The sequence below is a fragment of the Ambystoma mexicanum genome, chromosome 3q (genome assembly GCF_040938575.1).
Source record: "Ambystoma mexicanum isolate Mex_15411 chromosome 3q, UKY_AmexF1_1, whole genome shotgun sequence".
NCBI classification, from domain to species: domain Eukaryota; kingdom Metazoa; phylum Chordata; class Amphibia; order Caudata; family Ambystomatidae; genus Ambystoma; species Ambystoma mexicanum.
The window spans coordinates 646,643,504-646,660,811 of NC_090926.1; the positions used below are offsets into that span (position 1 = coordinate 646,643,504).

Sequence of the window (17,308 nt, forward strand, 5' to 3'; positions counted from 1 at the left end):
CAGCTGCATGAAGTACACCCTTTCCCAGATCTACCATTGCCTGGAGGTATAGGATTCTAATGGATTCCTTCCTTCCCACTGAACCTCATCTAGGATAACTCCTATCGATAACACAGCTGATTTTCGGAAACTTTTTGACCACCAGAAGGCACAGAAACTGTGGCTCTACCTGACACCTGTACGCACACCGCGCTGGACTGATGTTGGGACCATCAGTGTAACGAGGCGCTACGTCCCATTACCTCGGTTCCTTTTTTCCGCGCACTTTGTGCGCTTCAGGAACACGCAACTTTGTTTTGTCCATAAAATGCCAAATCCTACTAAGGCCTCGGGTTTCAAACCTTGCGTGGATGGCAGCCGGTAGATATCGGTTTCAAATTTCCATCGTATGGGTTGATACTGATTAAGGGAGAAGCACATCATCAATGGTACCGGGTCTTGCCAACCCATGCACCCCAAGGCCCTCTGGGAAAGGGCAGCTAACCTCTTCACCTACTTACACAGGGAGTCTGATGAGAGCGCAGTGTCACGGTTATGCGGCACAGAGCCCCCCTCTCTGAGGACAGGTCTCCCACGAGAAACATACAAGAAGCACTGAATGAGGTCTGGCTCACCCGGCAGTTCCTCAGCGCAACAGTTCTTGTTCGTCCTCTAAGCAGAGGAGTAATTGTTCCAGAAACTCCATGGAAGCGGCACCGCAGGTACCATTTCCCACCCAATCCTCCTCCCTGAAGGAATGGGAGAGTTTCAGTTGAAGATGCTTGACATCTTCACCAAGGCCCCAGTGCCGACTGCTTTGGCAGTGGTGTTGATGGCCCCAATGGGACACGCTGTGTTGTCCCAAACCAGCAGGGTACCGCCAGTGGGACACCGCTACACGCCTATGGATCCAGGCCTGGAACCCCAGGGCGATGTCTCCCGGCGCCGCCTTCGGTGTTGAGGCCTTGGTGCCAGTTCCACCCTAGGCTTTGAGGTCATAAGCACCGATCTGCATCAAGAGCGCTGGACCCCTTCTCGAGTAAGCCCCTCTCCCAATGAGGCTATTTATGTAAACATATCCCAAAATATGACAAAGGTGGCAAGCAAATTCCCTTTGGTTTAAAACCACTGGGCTACAGAAGGAGGACAGCGACTTTCCAGAGGAATTTTATGGTGCTTCCCTCTATGCATGCCGTATGCGACAGGCCTCAAGCAGTGCACTCGTTGCCGGAAGCATTTTTCGGCAGCCGATACCCCACCATGCCTGCGTCCGCTGTCGGGTATACATCACCCGGTGAGTACTTGCATATTTTGCTGTGGAATTCACCCGAGGTCTCTGTGGACTCGCCTTCTCTCCATGTCTGAGCTTGGACGAATACCGAATGCGACAAGGACTTTTCTCACAACAGGAGGGAGGCCAATTCAGTAAGAGGGGGACTATACCTTCAGGTAAGGTACTAGTTTCGGCTCCGGCTGTCGGTACCCAAGAGAAAACTTGAAATCAGCCTTCTTAGTGGCCATTACTTCGGCTGGAAGAATTGAGATGCTCCAAGCTCTTTCTTCTACGGAACCATACATTGTGTTCCATAAAGACAACGGTTCCCTTCTTTCTGCCTAAGGTGGTTTCCGATTTTCACTTAAACCAGGAAATATGTCTTCACGTTTTCTTCCAAGACCGCATGCATCTACGGCAGAAGAGAAATTGCATAATCTAGATGAAGTAAGAACTTTAAAATTCTACCTTGAAAGGACCAAACTGTATAGAAAAGCATACCAGCTCTTTGTTACCTACGGTGGTCCTTCTCCTGGCAATAAGGCAGCAAAGGCTTCTATAGCCAGATGGGTTTTCTCCAGTATCTCCAAGGCTTAGGACTTGAAAGGGCTTGCGACTCTGCAGAGACTTCAGGCTCATTCTACTATAGCCAAGGCAGCATCTGTAGCCTTTACCAGGCATGTTCCCATTGTAGACATCTGTAAAGCAGCTACCTGGGGTACCCCGCTTGCCTTTTGCAACACTATGCTATGGACACATCATCCAGAAATGATGCAAATTCGGCCAAGAGGGTCTCTGCAGCTTGTTTGCCTGAATCCTGTACATGCTGGCTTTTTAGTCCAGTACCAGTCAGTTGGCAAGGAGGGAGAGCCAGGACGCCGGAGAAATGAAATATAACCTTCATGGTGATTCAGGTTCTCTTAGTCCAGGCTCTCCCTTGTTCACAACACCCACTCAGCCATCCCATACAGTAGGCATGTACTTAAAATTGTACAGCTTCGGCGGAACCACAAGATCTGAGTGTGGGCCGTTCTTGACGCGAGGGTAAGGTTTGGGCCCGGCGCACGGAGGGATGCACGTGTGACGTAGGCCCTTCCCCTTCTAAAACTCTTAAAGTGACAGCTATCTTTTTCAGCCAGCTTTTCCGGCCCGCCTGCAGATGCAGTCATTCCCAACCAGTTGTGAAGGAAGGAGAGCCTGGACTAAGAGAACCTGAATCACCATGAAGGTAATTTTTCATGTTTGTGTGAAAAGGTTCTAACCCAGATAGCTGGAGAGATCAAGCTTGGTTGATGGGGGGCCAGTGGGCCTACCCATGTAACAGCTTAATGTAACTTATACGAAGGAATAAAAGAAACTACCTGTGACGAAGTGCCTGCAGAACTGCTTTATTACATAGACTAAGGGAAAATGTCAATCCGATGCAAGGGAAACAGATTCTGGCTCTCTCATGACTGCTCACCATGCCAGAACATAGAATGTCACTGCAAATTCCTTGAGCAGGCAGACTTTGGCCTCCCCCACATTGACGGTTGACTGGACATTCTACCTCCTTTTTGCATTCCTGGCATGCTTGTCATTCCGCTGGCTCTCAGATTACGAGTTTTCGGGACCACATTGATTCTGATCGCTCCGGACTGGGGCCAGAGAACGTGGTACCTGGCGTTGCTGGACATGTCCATCTGCCCTCCCTAGCGCCTTCCAAGGGGAGTGGATCTATTCTTCCACTTGGAGGGGCTGGTCCAACAGCCCAACCTCTGCAGTCTGTACTATCATGCTTGGCCACTGAGAGGCTGAGGTGTCGGAATTTCATCTCTCTTAGGGGATCCTTTGTTTTTCCTACGTCCGATCCTTCCAAGGCAGAGGAATGATTCCATCGGCTGTAACCCCCAGTGTGGGCCCTCAGCTAACTACGTCTCGCGGATGCAACATTTTACAGAATGTTGCTGCCCATTTGGCTCTGGGAGCCGGCCGCATGGCCCACTCCCTTGACCTTCTCCATCGACTACACTGGCTCCCGGTGCGTAGTCGTATTGAGTTTAAAACTGTGTATTACTCACTGGGTGTGGGGCGGAATATCTGCAGACAATGCTCATACTGTTACGTCCCATCCCCTTTCCTCCATACAGCATAGGCGTCCCTTCCTAGGGACGGGAGATGGAACCTTTTTCACCAGAAAAATCCTTCTTCCCCATTAAATCTAGAGGTGCGCGGGAGTGCGGGTTTGGGAGCATGCGCTGCCCTGACTCCGCCATCTGATGCCACGCTTCAGTCCCCTTTTCTGCGTCGACGGGAAAGGGCCGAATTCACCAGCGCTCCTGGGTTTGGCTTCGGTCATGTTATTCCATGCGCCAATACTTCTTCTCTTCTGTCTTTTTATCATTCAGGTACTCGGTCCTCAGGCGTCACGCTTCTCTCCGGCACATGTCGACTTCTACAGGGTTCAGCAGGTGTCCATACTGCGACAGGCTCTTTCCAACTAAAGAGTCTCTGCCTTTGTTGCCTTGGCCCAGACCACGGCTGGCAGGCTTGTACCGCGTGTGATGCACTCTCCTCGAGGTCTCTGAAGAACAGACTAGCCAGGTGGAGGGAGCTCTTCCAGAGATCGCCTGGAGAGGACCCAAAGGACTTTGTCTATCAGCAATCCAAGCCTAGGGTAGGCCCCATGATCCACATTCAAGAGGCCTGGACAGGGCAGGTCCCAGTGAGCCAAGCAGCACGACACAGGCACGTGGAAGGCAGCTCGACAAAATGGCCACTGTGCCAGACATTCCTGACATCCGCCCAATACCGCACCAAGGCAGGGAGCAGGTGGAGGATCATTGGTCTAGGTGGGACTGGTGTCAACCAAGTATGTGGGTTACAGCCTACCCTTCATTTGCGCAGGGCAGGTTCCCGCTGCATCTGTATGCGAAGACAGATTTTTTTTAAAGGTTCCTCGGGCTCATGAAATCTCCTCGGATGGGGGGTCATCCTCCGGGACGTGCTCCTGGCAATGGCTCCCGTGCCGCAGGCCCCAGTACAGGTGCCCCTGCGCAGCCTCAGCCGCCCGCTCTGGCCCCCCAACCGATCGTACAGACGGTTCCGCACCAGCCTCCGTTCTCCACACCACAGCCTTCGGCTCACAGCACCCCTCCACTGGTGCCAGACAACCGGACCCTCAGGTGGACACGGATGAGGAAGACCACTTCGACACACCATCGTCAGCCAAGGCCTTCCATGATAGTCTTGCAGGGCTGGCAGAGTACTTGGGCCTTCCTCAACCTGAGGTTGGGCAACCAGCAGAGGGGGTCCTCGTCAAGTCCTCACACTGCGTCCCACAGCTTGAACGGAGATCCTGATGCAGAAGGATGCAGTCGCTTTGGCCAAAAATGGCTTGCTCAAGCCCCACTCGGTCCACCCGGTCAATCGACGCCTGGACGCCAAGTACAGATAGATGGAGGGGGATACACTCTTGCTATCGGCCCACCCTCAGCCGCACTCTTGGGTGACTGTTGCGGCATCACTATACTCCAAGCCTTAGTGGTCCTCGGCCTCTTCCTCTGCGGCGCTGCTAGGCAAGGAAAACATCTTGGGGGCGTATGGAAAGAAGCTGTATTCCAACACGTCCCTGCATCTTCGTCAAGCTAACGCAGATGCCATGCAGTTAGCCGTTAACCGGAGGCTTTGGCAGGAAATTGCAGATTTCCTCCCAGAGCTTCTGGCGCAGAGCCAATCACGAAATAAAGGCGGGGCTGGCAGAGGCCAAGATGGTGGCACAAGACGACATGGAGTCCACCGTGGCCCACATTGACACCTCTGGCTGGGCCATCTGCATTGCCACGGACATGCGAAGAACGGCCTGGCTCCGTGCTACTAAATTCAACCCGATGTCCAGGAACGCATCTTAGACCTTCTGTTCGAAGGGGGAGACCTCTTCCACTCCACCACGGAGGAGGAGCTGGACAAAAAGAAAAACAGCTCCCAAACGGCCAAGTCTTTATCCATCCTTACAAAGACTATGCCCAAAACATACACCCAGTCACAGCAGAGCTCGGACAAGGGCATACATACGGAGGATTCCGTGGCTTCCAAGAGTGGAGGTCCAGGCAGCCTGACTGTTCGCTGACCCAACATTGGTGAAAGCAACAAAAAGGGGGTGGGGGAGTTAGGGCTTTTTCCAGTCCCCCTCCTCCGCGACAGCCTCAGAGGGAAAATAGGCATGACACTCCCCTCCTGGTCCACGTGTCTCCAGTGGGGGGCAGGCTTGCTCTCCATGCATATTTTTGGCACCAGAATTTTGCAGACCCCGGGATCCTTTCTGTATTATCCTTTGGGTACCACCTCCCTATCCCTGCCTCTCCTCCCTCTTCCCCTCTACTCCCACAGGAGGTTGGGAAAGCAACTCTTTTGGCGGAGATCCGGTCGCTCGTCGAGAGCCAGGCAGTGGTGGAAGTCCCAGCCTCCCAGCGAGACTTTGGCTTTTACCCCAGGATTTTTGCTATTCAGAAAAAGAACTAGGCGGGCCTGAGAGTTGTGTTGGACCTTTCCACCCTCAACCTCTACAAAAATTCAAGATGGTTACGCCAGCTTTGAGAACGGAGACATTGTGCAAGGGAGACGGGATGTGCTCCCTGGATCTGAAGGACGTGTACATACATGTCCTGATCTGGCAGCCTCATTGTTCTTTTCTATGATTCAGGATCATGGGCTACCATTTCCAATACAAGGTGCTTCCTTTCGGCCTCAACTCGGCCCCCAGGATCTTCACCAGGCTGATGAATACAGTGGCGGCTCTCCTCAGGTCGCAGGGCCACCACCTCTACCCGTACCTCGAAGTCTGACTCGTCAGGGCGACATCACCGGAAGGGGTGCAGCACACTTCCCATGCTATTATGAACACACTGCACAAGCTGGGTTTTTCACTCAACCTCAAGAAGTCGCAGCTGCCGCCTACGCAGAGACTGAACTTCTTGGGGCTCACATGGGACACGTGCTTCGAGAAAGTTTTTCCTTCAGAGGACAAGATCACGGCCATCAAGAGGGACACAGCATACTTCCTCAGCAGAGAGGTGACCTCGGCCTGGTGGTACGAACACCTACTGGGTCTCATGGCAGCAGTCCTCTTGGCCGTCCCCCACACGAGACTCAGGATGAGGAGGATACAGCTGCACTTTGCAGAATCTTGGAACCAGGAGCGAGGCTCCCAGTCATAGATGATCAACATTCGTCCGTCGCTTCACACGGACGTCACATGGTGGCCCAGGGACTGCAACCTGCGGACAGGCAAGCCTATCCGGCAACCTACCCCACAGGTCACCATCACCACAGACTCCTCCCTCGAGGGTTGGGGGGCCACCCTGGACAACCACTGCATCCATTGGACCTGGCAGGAGCAGGAGTACTACATCAATTGGCTGGAACTGAGGGCCATCTGGCTGGCTCTCGGAGCCTCCCTTCCAGTTATCGAGGGCAAGGTCGTCCTCATTCAGACAGACAACTCGACCAGCATGTTTTTTGACAACAAGCAGGGAGGTACCAGATCTCCCCACCGCCCCCCACTATGCAGACTGGCAGTCAGCATATGGGAATGGGTCCTGGAGAACATCTACCTCACGGCCGTCCACCTGCCAGGGGAATCCAACCTGGAGGCAGACAGGGTCAGCAGTCTGGGAGCAGACAACTACGAGTGGCAGTTGACCGACCTAGTATGGCAGGAGATATTCTACAAATGGGGACACTCCCAGGTGGACCTCTTTGCCTCATGGGACAACAGGAAGTGCCAACTGTTCGCCTCCTGGCAGGGTCAGGGCCCGGGCTCCCTGGGCGATGCATTCCAGATTCGGTGGGACGGAATAACAGCATACACCTTCCTGCCTACACCACTGATACACAGGGTGATATGCAAGATGAAGGAATCTCGCCACCTCAGCATTATTCTAATAGCACTGTGGTGGCCAGCCAGGCCATGGTTCTCGGAGCTGCTCAGCCTCTCGGAGAGGCCCCCCATTCGCCTTCCGACAGGCCCAGCACCTCTTCTGGTTCAGCAGGGGGGACAGGGTCATCCACCATGTCGAATTTTGTCAAATCAATTCTCTAAAGAGTGCTTAAAAACGAATATTGCTAACTATATCCTTAAGAATCTACGCCCTTGTTGCGTAGCCCAAGAGTGTGCAGGGGACGGGAGGACTCCAACCTTGGGTCCTCTTCCCTTGCTCTCATCCACCATGCTCCACAGAAACTAGCCCTCACAGCGTGGTTCCTGAACAGGTCATGCTAGGTCACCTCAGCCTTTCCCAGGCTAACCTACAGATGATACAGGGCGCCAGGAGCAAGTCTACCAGGGCCCAGTATAAGAGCAAGTGGACCAGGTTCTGCCTCTGGGCAGACTCTAAGGGTATCGACCCCCTTGCATGTACCCTGGACGACGTGCTCTCCTTCTCGGCACACCTCGCCTATTCAGGCGTGCAGTTACACTTGCCACACCTACCTGGCAGCCATTGGGGCTTACAGAAACTCGAAGGAGGAGATATTTTCCTCTTCCAACCCGATTGTCAAGAAGCATTTGATGGGACTTGCCAGGCTCTACCCGCCCATCAAGAGGCTGCATCCTGTGTGGGACCTCAACATAGGTTTGGGTGCCCTGGCGCACAAACCATTTGAACCAATGGTGTCTGCGGTCATCAGGCTGGTCACCATTAAGACAGCCTTGTTAGTCGGCCTCAACTCGGCTCGCAGAATCAGCAAAATCTAGGCGCTTGTCGCCTCAGCCATATACTACGTTTCACAGGGATAAAGTGGTCCTGCGGACACACCCAGCATTCCTACTTAAGTTGCCTTCCGCATTCCATCTGAACGAAGAAATTGTGCTGCCTATGTTTTTTGCTGAGCCCAAAGATGAGGCACAGAGAGTTCTGCACTGCCTTGATGTCAGGCGTGCCCTGAAATTCTACTTCGACAGGACCAAGGGCTTCCGCAAGTTGGACGCACCTTTTGTTACCCTCGGCGGATCAAGACCGGGTATCAGGCCTCCAAGGCCTTCATAGCCCGATGGATAGTCTCGGCCATCAAAGAAGCTTATGAGGGACAGCATAAGGCACTGCCGGCAAACATGCACGCCCACGCGGTCAGAGCCAAAGCAACGGCCATCACTTTCTATGGCATGTCCTCTGGCAGGTCATAAGCAGGGCAGTCACAGGGGCCACCCCTTCGGCTTTCTGCAAGCACTACTATTTGGATGCCGGCTCTAGATCATACGCAGCCTTTGGACAGGCGGTCTTAGGAACCTGTTTGCTTAAGGAGGGTCTCCTCTCCATCCTGGGGCTACACGCAGTTTTACTCTCCCATGCTGTATGGAGGAAAGGGGACGGGACATTAGAGTAATTATAAGTTACTCACTCTAATGTCTAACGTACTCTTAGTCCCCTTTCCTCCATACGTCCCACCATCCTCCCCCCTAATAAAACTGGTGTCATTAGGCAATGTTAATCTATTGTCGACGCGTCTATGGGGATTGAGGTGTGGCTACGGAGGGCGGAGTCAGGGCAGCGGATACTCCCAGGGCTGCCCCCACGCACCTCTCTAAATTTAAAGGGGAAGAAGCTTTTTTCTGGTGAAAAAGGTTCCGTCTCCCGTCCCTAGGAAGGGACGCCCATGCAGTATGGAGGAAAGAGGACTAAGAGTATGTTACTCACTACGGTGAGTAACTTATCATTTCCCTATGCTCCCTCTAGGTGTCTTCGCTCAGGTTCTCAGAAACTCTTGACAGTACCTCGCTTCCGTAGTGCTCTGGTGGGAGGGCGTGCTTTTTCAATCCTTGCGCCCGGTATGTGGAAATCCCTTCCAAATCACCCGTGTAACATTGATGACCATATAGTATTCCGGAAAGCCTTAAAAAATACCCTTTTTAGTCTCTGTATTAGGTGAAGGTTTTGGAGTGGCTCTTTGCCCCCCGCACTGTTTTTTTAGCACCTAGATGTCTTCTGGCTTTAATCTGCGCTTTATAAGTGTTATTAAATTACATCCATTACATGATTTGGCAGGTCAGGATGTTCCTGAAGGTCTTGGAGCTCATTTTACCAGAGGACTGGCTGCCATATCTGCCCTGCAGAGAGGAGTCCCTGTTATGGGATTTTCCAGGTGGCTACATGAGCCTCGCTGCTCACATTCGCCAGAAATTACCGTCGGAATTCCCAGTTGGACATGAGGCTCATTTCGTTAGGGCGGTCCTCCAAAGTTTTCTGGTATAGAGGTGGTGTCCTTGCTCTCATACTGTCATGATGCCCTCTCCCGGGGAGCCGGTTCAAGCCTTGCGTCCCCGAAAGCGGACATCCAGTCCCCAAGGAAGGACCCAGCAACCCCATATAGGGGCCCTTTGGACAGTGTCCTGGCGCCTATGGCGCCAGGCTCATAAAAGACATCAGTCCTGGCGCCATAGGCGCCAGGCTCATTATGGGAGTGCTTGGGTGCACTTACCTGATGCAGACCATGCTGCAGGATCCCGGCCTCCTTGAGGCCTGAAAGGAACTACTTTACCTGTGGGACTAATTTACCATCCGGGCGTGGTCGGGGAAGGATACATACCTGATTGGAGGACGGATACATACCTGGAACTTCTTCCAAGGCTATTTAAACCCCACCCGAACAGCCACCCGTGCTTCGCGTTGTTCTGCATCTAGCAGCTGGACGCTCACCGTTTCAGCTCCTGCATCCTGACTTCTGCCACGCCTGCCAGCATCCTGGATCACCTGCAAAGGAAGAGAAGAAGAGAACAGAAGAAGGAAAAGTCCTTACCTGCTAAATCCGCATCCCGGAGACATCTCGCCGACAATCCTGAAAAGGAAGACTTTAATTGAAAAGCTCATCGCGTCGATCGCTGCAGCGCCGCATTCCACTCACCTTTACAGGGCGCCTCCATGTTCAGCAGCGATCATCCGGATTCGCAGTCACCCCCCAGCGCCTAGGGAGAGAAAGACCAGAACAAAAGGTGAGAGAGAGAAGGGAATAAGGAAAGCTAAATCTCCATGTTAAGACTTACCTGTTGATTCATTCCCTCTTCATTTCGGGTCCGCGCCGCATCCTGGCATTCCCGGACCCCGGCCCCTAAGGGGAAAAAGAGACATCAGCGTTAATGAGCGAATGAAAAGACATTACCAAAAAACAATCATTAAAGACTTACCTGATTTCTACAAGGATTTCACCTCACATCTCGGGTCGGTGCCTGTTCCCCGGCATTCCGTACCCCGGCCCCTATGGGGAAAAAGACACTAGCATTAGTACATTAATGCATGGACACAAGGGGAACCTCTTATCAAAAAACTTACCTGGAAGCCAAGCAAGTTTGGTTCTCACCAATCCGAAAATCCAGTGAAGTAACTGGATACCAACGCGCCCCTGCATCAGAAGCAGGATGGAGAGCTCGTCCTTCCAGGCCCTAAGGTGAGACGCTACGAGAAATCACAGAAGGGTTTCGAGGAGGGTGAGAGGGGAAAGTGGGAGGCCGATTGCATTACCCTGCAGACAGTTAATCCCCTATTTTCGCCTACAGAAGGATACTTCTGCGAGCCAGGCAAGCCAGATTTGGGGGCCCGGTCCAGTCCGTCTTCCGAACCCTGCGCATCACTTTAGAAGAGGTCACAGCAGCGCGAACCAGGCCAGCGCCTCCGTGGGAGTCAGGTGAGCGTAACACATGCCTCCTCTAGATCCACGTGATGCTATAAGAGTCTATCATAGATGACAATCCTTAGGAGGAAGGAACCCTTTAGAAGAACAAATTACTTTCCTCTGTTAATTTTCTTTCTAATTGATGTTCCTCCCACAGATTCCTCATCGCCCTCCCAAACTGCCCTTCTTGTCGGAGAGCCCATACACCATCAGTTCTGCAACCCGTCTGCTTCAAAATGCTAAGGGAAGAAACGGGTAACTGAAGTCACCAGGCTTGACGTCCTGTCCGCCACGAGGCGCATAGTGGTGTCGGACAGAGCTGCTCTCTGACAGCTGACGGCAGAAACGTTTCTAAAGATCAGCTGCGCCTCAGATAGGATTATCATAGATGAGAAATCGATGCAAGGAGCATCCGAGAGAAAGTTACTTAGAGGTAAGTCATTTGTTAGTTGATGTGATGAAATGACTTCTGCTGTGGAGAAGTATGGGGATGAGTAGTGGCTAAGCCGCCTACTCGGCCCCACACTACTGCTAACCCAACAGTGATCCCAATCTTAAAGGTGAAATAGGCATAGCACAACAGAGATATCTCCTTTTACTGTTTTGGTAACTTGGGCTTTAAGACAGGCTACATCTTCAGGAGGGGGGTGTGATCTGATAACAGTAGCAACACAAACAGTTTTAAACCAATGATTCCTAAAGAATATACTATCAAGGTTCTAGGAAAAATCAGAACTTGAACAAAGCAGTCCATGCAAACCAACTAATTAAAAGCACTTTGGTGTGAAAGGGCACTCTGGGTTAATAAGCAGGAGTGTTCAGGCAACAGACTTCCAACAATTTCAATTGTTCAAGGATATGGCTTAGGAAAGTATAGAAGAGGGTTTAAAAGTGACTATGGTCCCAAATGATGTACCAGGGGGCACTATCTCTTGAAAATACCTTGTCTTTGAGTGCTCAACAGCGTCAAGCTTGGCCTCTATGTGCTTTTACTGTGGTCAAGTAAGAGTTGAGACTTTCAGGTCGTGCTGTCCCATTGGCATGTCGGCATCTGGTTGGTTTGATGTGTGGTTCTCATTGGCTCGTGTCAGTGGCTTCCAACTAGATGACAATGTAACAGTTCTTCTGTTTGGCCAAGTCATCATGTGATACTGGCGAGTTCGATGTCTTCCAACAAGCAGTTGCTGCCATGAAGTTGAACCAGCGATGGGCTTCATTGATTGCGGTCCAAACTGACATCTGTGTGTCTCGAAGTTCAAGCAGCAGTCTGACGGATCGTAGTGTGCCAAAAGCAGCATGTCAGCTTCTATAGCAACTCAGTGTCTAGATCGCATTCGAAACAGGTTGCATCTATTATGAGATGAAAGAGGGCCTAAACTGCTTCTGGACGGATGTTGGTGGGAGGCCCAATACAAGATCTCCAGAGCAAGGCAAGTCCTTCAGTTATGTGCTAGGGGACAGAGCTTGCCTCTCCCTTGAATGCCCTCTCTTCACCTCTCTCGCAGAGAACTTTGGAATCGACTGTAATCCAAACAGAGGTCCAGTGAAACCTTCTTGTTGTGAGAGCCCAAAGATGAATCAAAAAAGGAGGGGATAGGTCCAAAGCAAACCTGCTTTAAGGGGTCCAATGCAGGCTTTTGTAACATTTGCTCTTTGCCTTCTGACTCCATACACAGAGCCCTTTGTCCTGTAGAAAATTGGGGGTAGGTGAAGCAAGTTGTAGAGGTCCCGAGCAGAAACCAAGATGGTGGAACCCTTGTCTCATCTTCCCTCTCTTCTCCGGCTACTCTTACTCTGCTCCCTTCACATGTCTCCTGACCTCAGAAAGACTCCTGTGATCTGCACCTGGGTGTGAGTGTGGCTTTACGTCAATGCTGCTTTTGAACCACCGGTTCTCATGTGATCTTCTGCGGAGGGTTCCTATGCCCTGTAGGAGTGTATTATCTTTTCTCTGGGGGATCAAAGAATGCAGCTAACTGGCCATTGTCCCACATGGCAGTTGTAGAGACATCCAGGCTAGCCGACTAATACACATCAGCCCTGTCATAACTGAAGCTCTGCTCACAGAGTTGGCACTTGTATATCAAATTGTTATGGCTGTATATCTGTGTGACCTCATTAACCACATGCCATAACCATTATATTTGCAGATAAGATGCCACCAATCTGTCTACGGTACACAATTATGTTTTGAATCAGAAGTGCAGAAAATTATAAAGCCACTTCTGCCTGCTGTCACTTTGTGTTGAGACAGCTTTCAGGAATGCACATGTGACCTTTGAACCTGCCGTGTGCCACAGCAGTGTTGGTGCCGAGTGTGCCCAGACTGTCTCTGCAGAGCCGCATGTTTGCACTATATTTTTGGCATGGAGCATTTATGAAAGATGTCTGAACCACAGACATCCCCATCGGAGACATGATTTCCCCCAAAATTATATTCCTAGAAATTGAAAAAGCTAAGCTTTTTACATCCTTTACTGGCTCCCCATCTCTCCTGGCCTCTCTCTCACTGTGCCCACTATCTACAGGCTGCCTGACCAGGTCGCCCCTTTTCTTCTCTGAGTGGGCTGACCTCTCCTCTGCTCTCCTTGTCTCTACCTCTCAACCTCTCCTCCTTGAAGACTTGAACATCCACCTGGATGCTACCAGCCCTTCTTCAGGAGTCTTTTTCAACCTCTGCGATTTTCTCTCTCTCTCTATTCTTCCCTCTGGGCCGACTCACTCTGCAGGGCACACCCTATATGTTCTGATCTCCTCAGACCTCCCCTTCTCTAACTTTCTCACCACTCCTCTCTCTTAGAGGGATCACTTTCTCCTTTCTTCCCACCTCTCTCTTTCTTCCCCGCAGGTCAAGCCGACTCGAGCACTGCCACCTACCTTGTTGGTCATCCGACCCATGAAGCGTGTGTCAGTTGGGCCTTTCGCTACTACTTTCTCTCCTCCTGCACCTTTGGCTGACTCACACCGTGACACAGCCCTCTCTAACTTTCATATCTCTGTCTAACACTCTGGATGTCCTTGCCCCCGTCATGAGGATCCGCTTGAAGCCCAAATCCAAGTGCAACTCTTGGTACGATTCCGACCTTGCTGCCCTTAAACGTATTGTAGGGCGGCGGCGAGGAGGTGGAGTGCATCGGCCGCACCCCCTGACAAACTGGCCTGCCGCCTGCTCTAAAGGCAGTACATACGCTGTCCTCTTTAAGAAGAGAGCCTACTTCCAAACCTGCATCTCTGCGGCATCTAACAACTCAGCCGAACTTTTCAAAATCTGCAAGGAGCTGGCCAATCCTGCTGCTGCAGTCCCTACTTCTCCTTTTCCCTCCCAGGCTGTCTGCACAGCCTTGGCCTCTCATTTCACTACTAAAGCTCAGGAAATCCTGTCCACCCTCTCTTCCTTAACCTCCTCTTCCACTCCAGGCATGTCTGAGGCCGTCTCTCCTCCTCCTCCTTTCTCCTGTTCACCCCCGACAATGTTTCTAGACAAGTCCGATCTATGAAAGTCTCGTCAAATAAGTTTCTCCCCAGCTCATCCAGAACCATCAAGGACCTTTGTCACTGGAACTTTCCCCTCCCCCTTAAGCACTCTCTTGTGCACCCCCTTCCAAAGAAGCCCTCGGCCGATCCTTCCTCTCTGGCTAACTATCACCCGATCTCCATCACTCCTTTCCTGGGCAAACTCTTGGAAAGGCTGGCCATCTCCCAGCTTAATCTACATACTGAATCTGTTGGTTGCCCCCTATGACCACCAGTCTGGCTTCAGAGCTGACAGAAGCACGGAAACTGCTCTCCAGTACACCCATGAAGAGTTTCTCTCCAATCTTGACTCTAATCTCCCTTCTGTCCTCATTCTCCTCGATCGATCCTTTGCTTTTGGCATGGTCAACCATGCCATCCTGCTTAATCCCCTCCGCGACCACCTTGGTATTACTGATCAGGCCCTGGCCTGATTGACCTCTTTTCTCACTGATCGACCCTCTCGGGTCCAACTGGGGTCTTTCCTCTCTTCTATCTGTATACTTGTGGTGTTCCCTAGGGGTCTAACCGCTCTCCCTGGCTCGTCAACCACTACCTGGCACCTCTTGCCCACTGCATCGCTACTTTCTGCTCCAGTTTTCAATGTTAGGCGGATGACACTGCTCTCTTTTAGGCTCCCCTCAGCCACCTCTGCTTCTTCTCGCATACCAGACTGCCCGCAATTCAGGAATGGTGTGCCGCCAGTGATCTCTGCCTTAATGCCAGTAAGACTGAGATCCTCCTCATTGGGACACCCACTCCCTGCTTTCCTCACTTCCCCCCTTTCTTCTTCGCCGCACTTGCGCAATCTGAATGGTGCAAAGCCTAGTAAGATCGTTATTTTGTCCTCCCTTTGTTTCCCCCTTCTTGTTTTGTCACGTCTAGAAACACTTGTGTACAGGCTCTTTATAAATGCAACATCATATCTTATATAACATATCACCCTCGCAGATGGCACCTCATCAGAGTGGGTGCCTATAGGCTATGCTTTGTGACTCAAAATTAATTTGATATAACACTAAAGTTTCTTGTTTTTTTACATTTCAAACTGCTTTATTAATATACCGAGGATTCCCAACCTGACGACAAGGATTTTTTCATCAGCATGTGACTTTATAAAAGAGGCCTATGCTGGAGAAGTAGTTAAAGCTAAGTACCCTTTTCTTCTAAAACTGAAAACAACATGCTGATCTAAACTATTGTATTTTCGGGGGGGGTGGGGTTGCACTTTTTTCACATCATCCATATCAATAAGGCACATTGCAGTTTGAAATAATGACTATGAGCAGATGTTGTCACACATGCATATTAAAGCTATCTCAAGTTGCTTCATGTGAGATGTTCTAAGTGTCGTAGCTGTCAGGCTCCCATCAGATTACATTTTGGAATGATTAGCGATGTGTTTTATATTGGCAAAATAAAACTACCTTTACTGTACACGAGTATTGAAGGATATAAAATAAAAGCCAGAACTTGCCAAACATTCATCCTTTACCCAGGACAACGAAAAATAGGAAGATGTAGAGAGTGAATCGCACTTATTTCAAAACTACAACTGAAAAACCTGCGCTCACAGCTAGACTTCTCAGTTTGACCAATCTATGTGATCCTATGCAGGATCTATGTGATCCTGGGCAGGCCGCTGTTGCTAGATCAATCTTCTATTCTTTGGCTGCCAAAATTGGGACACACTAGAAATAATTTGGTGAATTGGGAAATACACAACACGCTTCTCTCAAACATAGTTTAATAGGCTTAGGTGTTTACTCCAGGCATAATGTTTAGCATTGATACAAGGCAAATCACATGGTGAGTAGTCACTTAGCTTGAAAATTGGCCACTGCACCAAATGGGTTTTGAAAAGCACAATTTCTTCCATTTGGGTGGCCTTTTTGCACTACAAAAGGGATGGATAGAAGGGTTTGAGTAATTCATAACTATCATTCCTCCGGGCAGCTTTTACCATCATTCTTTTAGCCTGTTTGCCCATTTACAGTATTGGACCAACCATTTGCAAACTAGTGTTGGTTCTGCCACCACTGTGCGGTATGCAAGGTTGCCCAGAGCAATGCTATTAGTTGTGATTCATTTGAGCCCTTCTACCCATCAGCTTTTGGTTTTGGTGGAAAGCAGACTGTAAAGGCACGTGTCTGTGATGCAATGCCCTGTGATGTTACTTTCCATGACAGAGCTTCGGTCAAAGGTTGCACCGTAAGGTGTGTTCTTCCACCGCTCCCAGTAATTTTGAAAGCTTGCACCCCTGACTAGCCTATTATAGACAGTGGTCGAAGTGTTCGAAAAGAAGTAGTGGAACTATGTTCCCTAATGGCGTGCACCGCTCCCCACAAACCCCATCACCACACACCCTCCCGCGCATAATACAAACCCCAAAACACATGCGCCTGCTGTTTAGGCAGGGGAACGTTCAGAGCAGTGCACTGAAAGTGAAAGTTTCAACTTCTTCCTACACTTTTATTTTAAAATGAAACCATTCCAGAACGGTTTATCTTTGTATAGGAACTGTAAAACTGAATTAAAAGAAGTAGAGGAGCACCGCTCCCACCCACTTCGACCACTGATTATAGAGAATGCATGCATGTATGTATGTTGTGTGGGTTTTTTAAAGTTCCATGACACCACCAAAGTAGCTTCCTAATGCTGCGTGGTTCAAGCATAGGTAGGTATGAGCTGCGAGTTACAGAGGACGCCTATTCTGACTGAAATTGATTGTGGCTGTCGGGAGGAATTGGGCTGGAACTAGATGGAGCCGAGCTTTGGCAAACATTGTCATGCTGATGCGCCGCTCCATGTAGACAAGAGGCCCATGCCCCCCCCCCCGCACCTGCCCCAAATTGAGGAAGCTCTCTGGCCCTGAATGCTGTGAGTCTCCTGAACACGGTG

General features: G+C 50.7%; 1 protein-coding gene across 4 annotated transcripts in view; it reads left to right on the forward strand.

The window, feature by feature from the left end:
* The window catches only part of TBCD (tubulin folding cofactor D), a 2,839,019-nt gene that overhangs the window by 1,200,877 nt on the left and 1,620,834 nt on the right, over positions 1-17,308 (forward strand). The gene's annotated exons all lie outside the window — the stretch shown is intronic.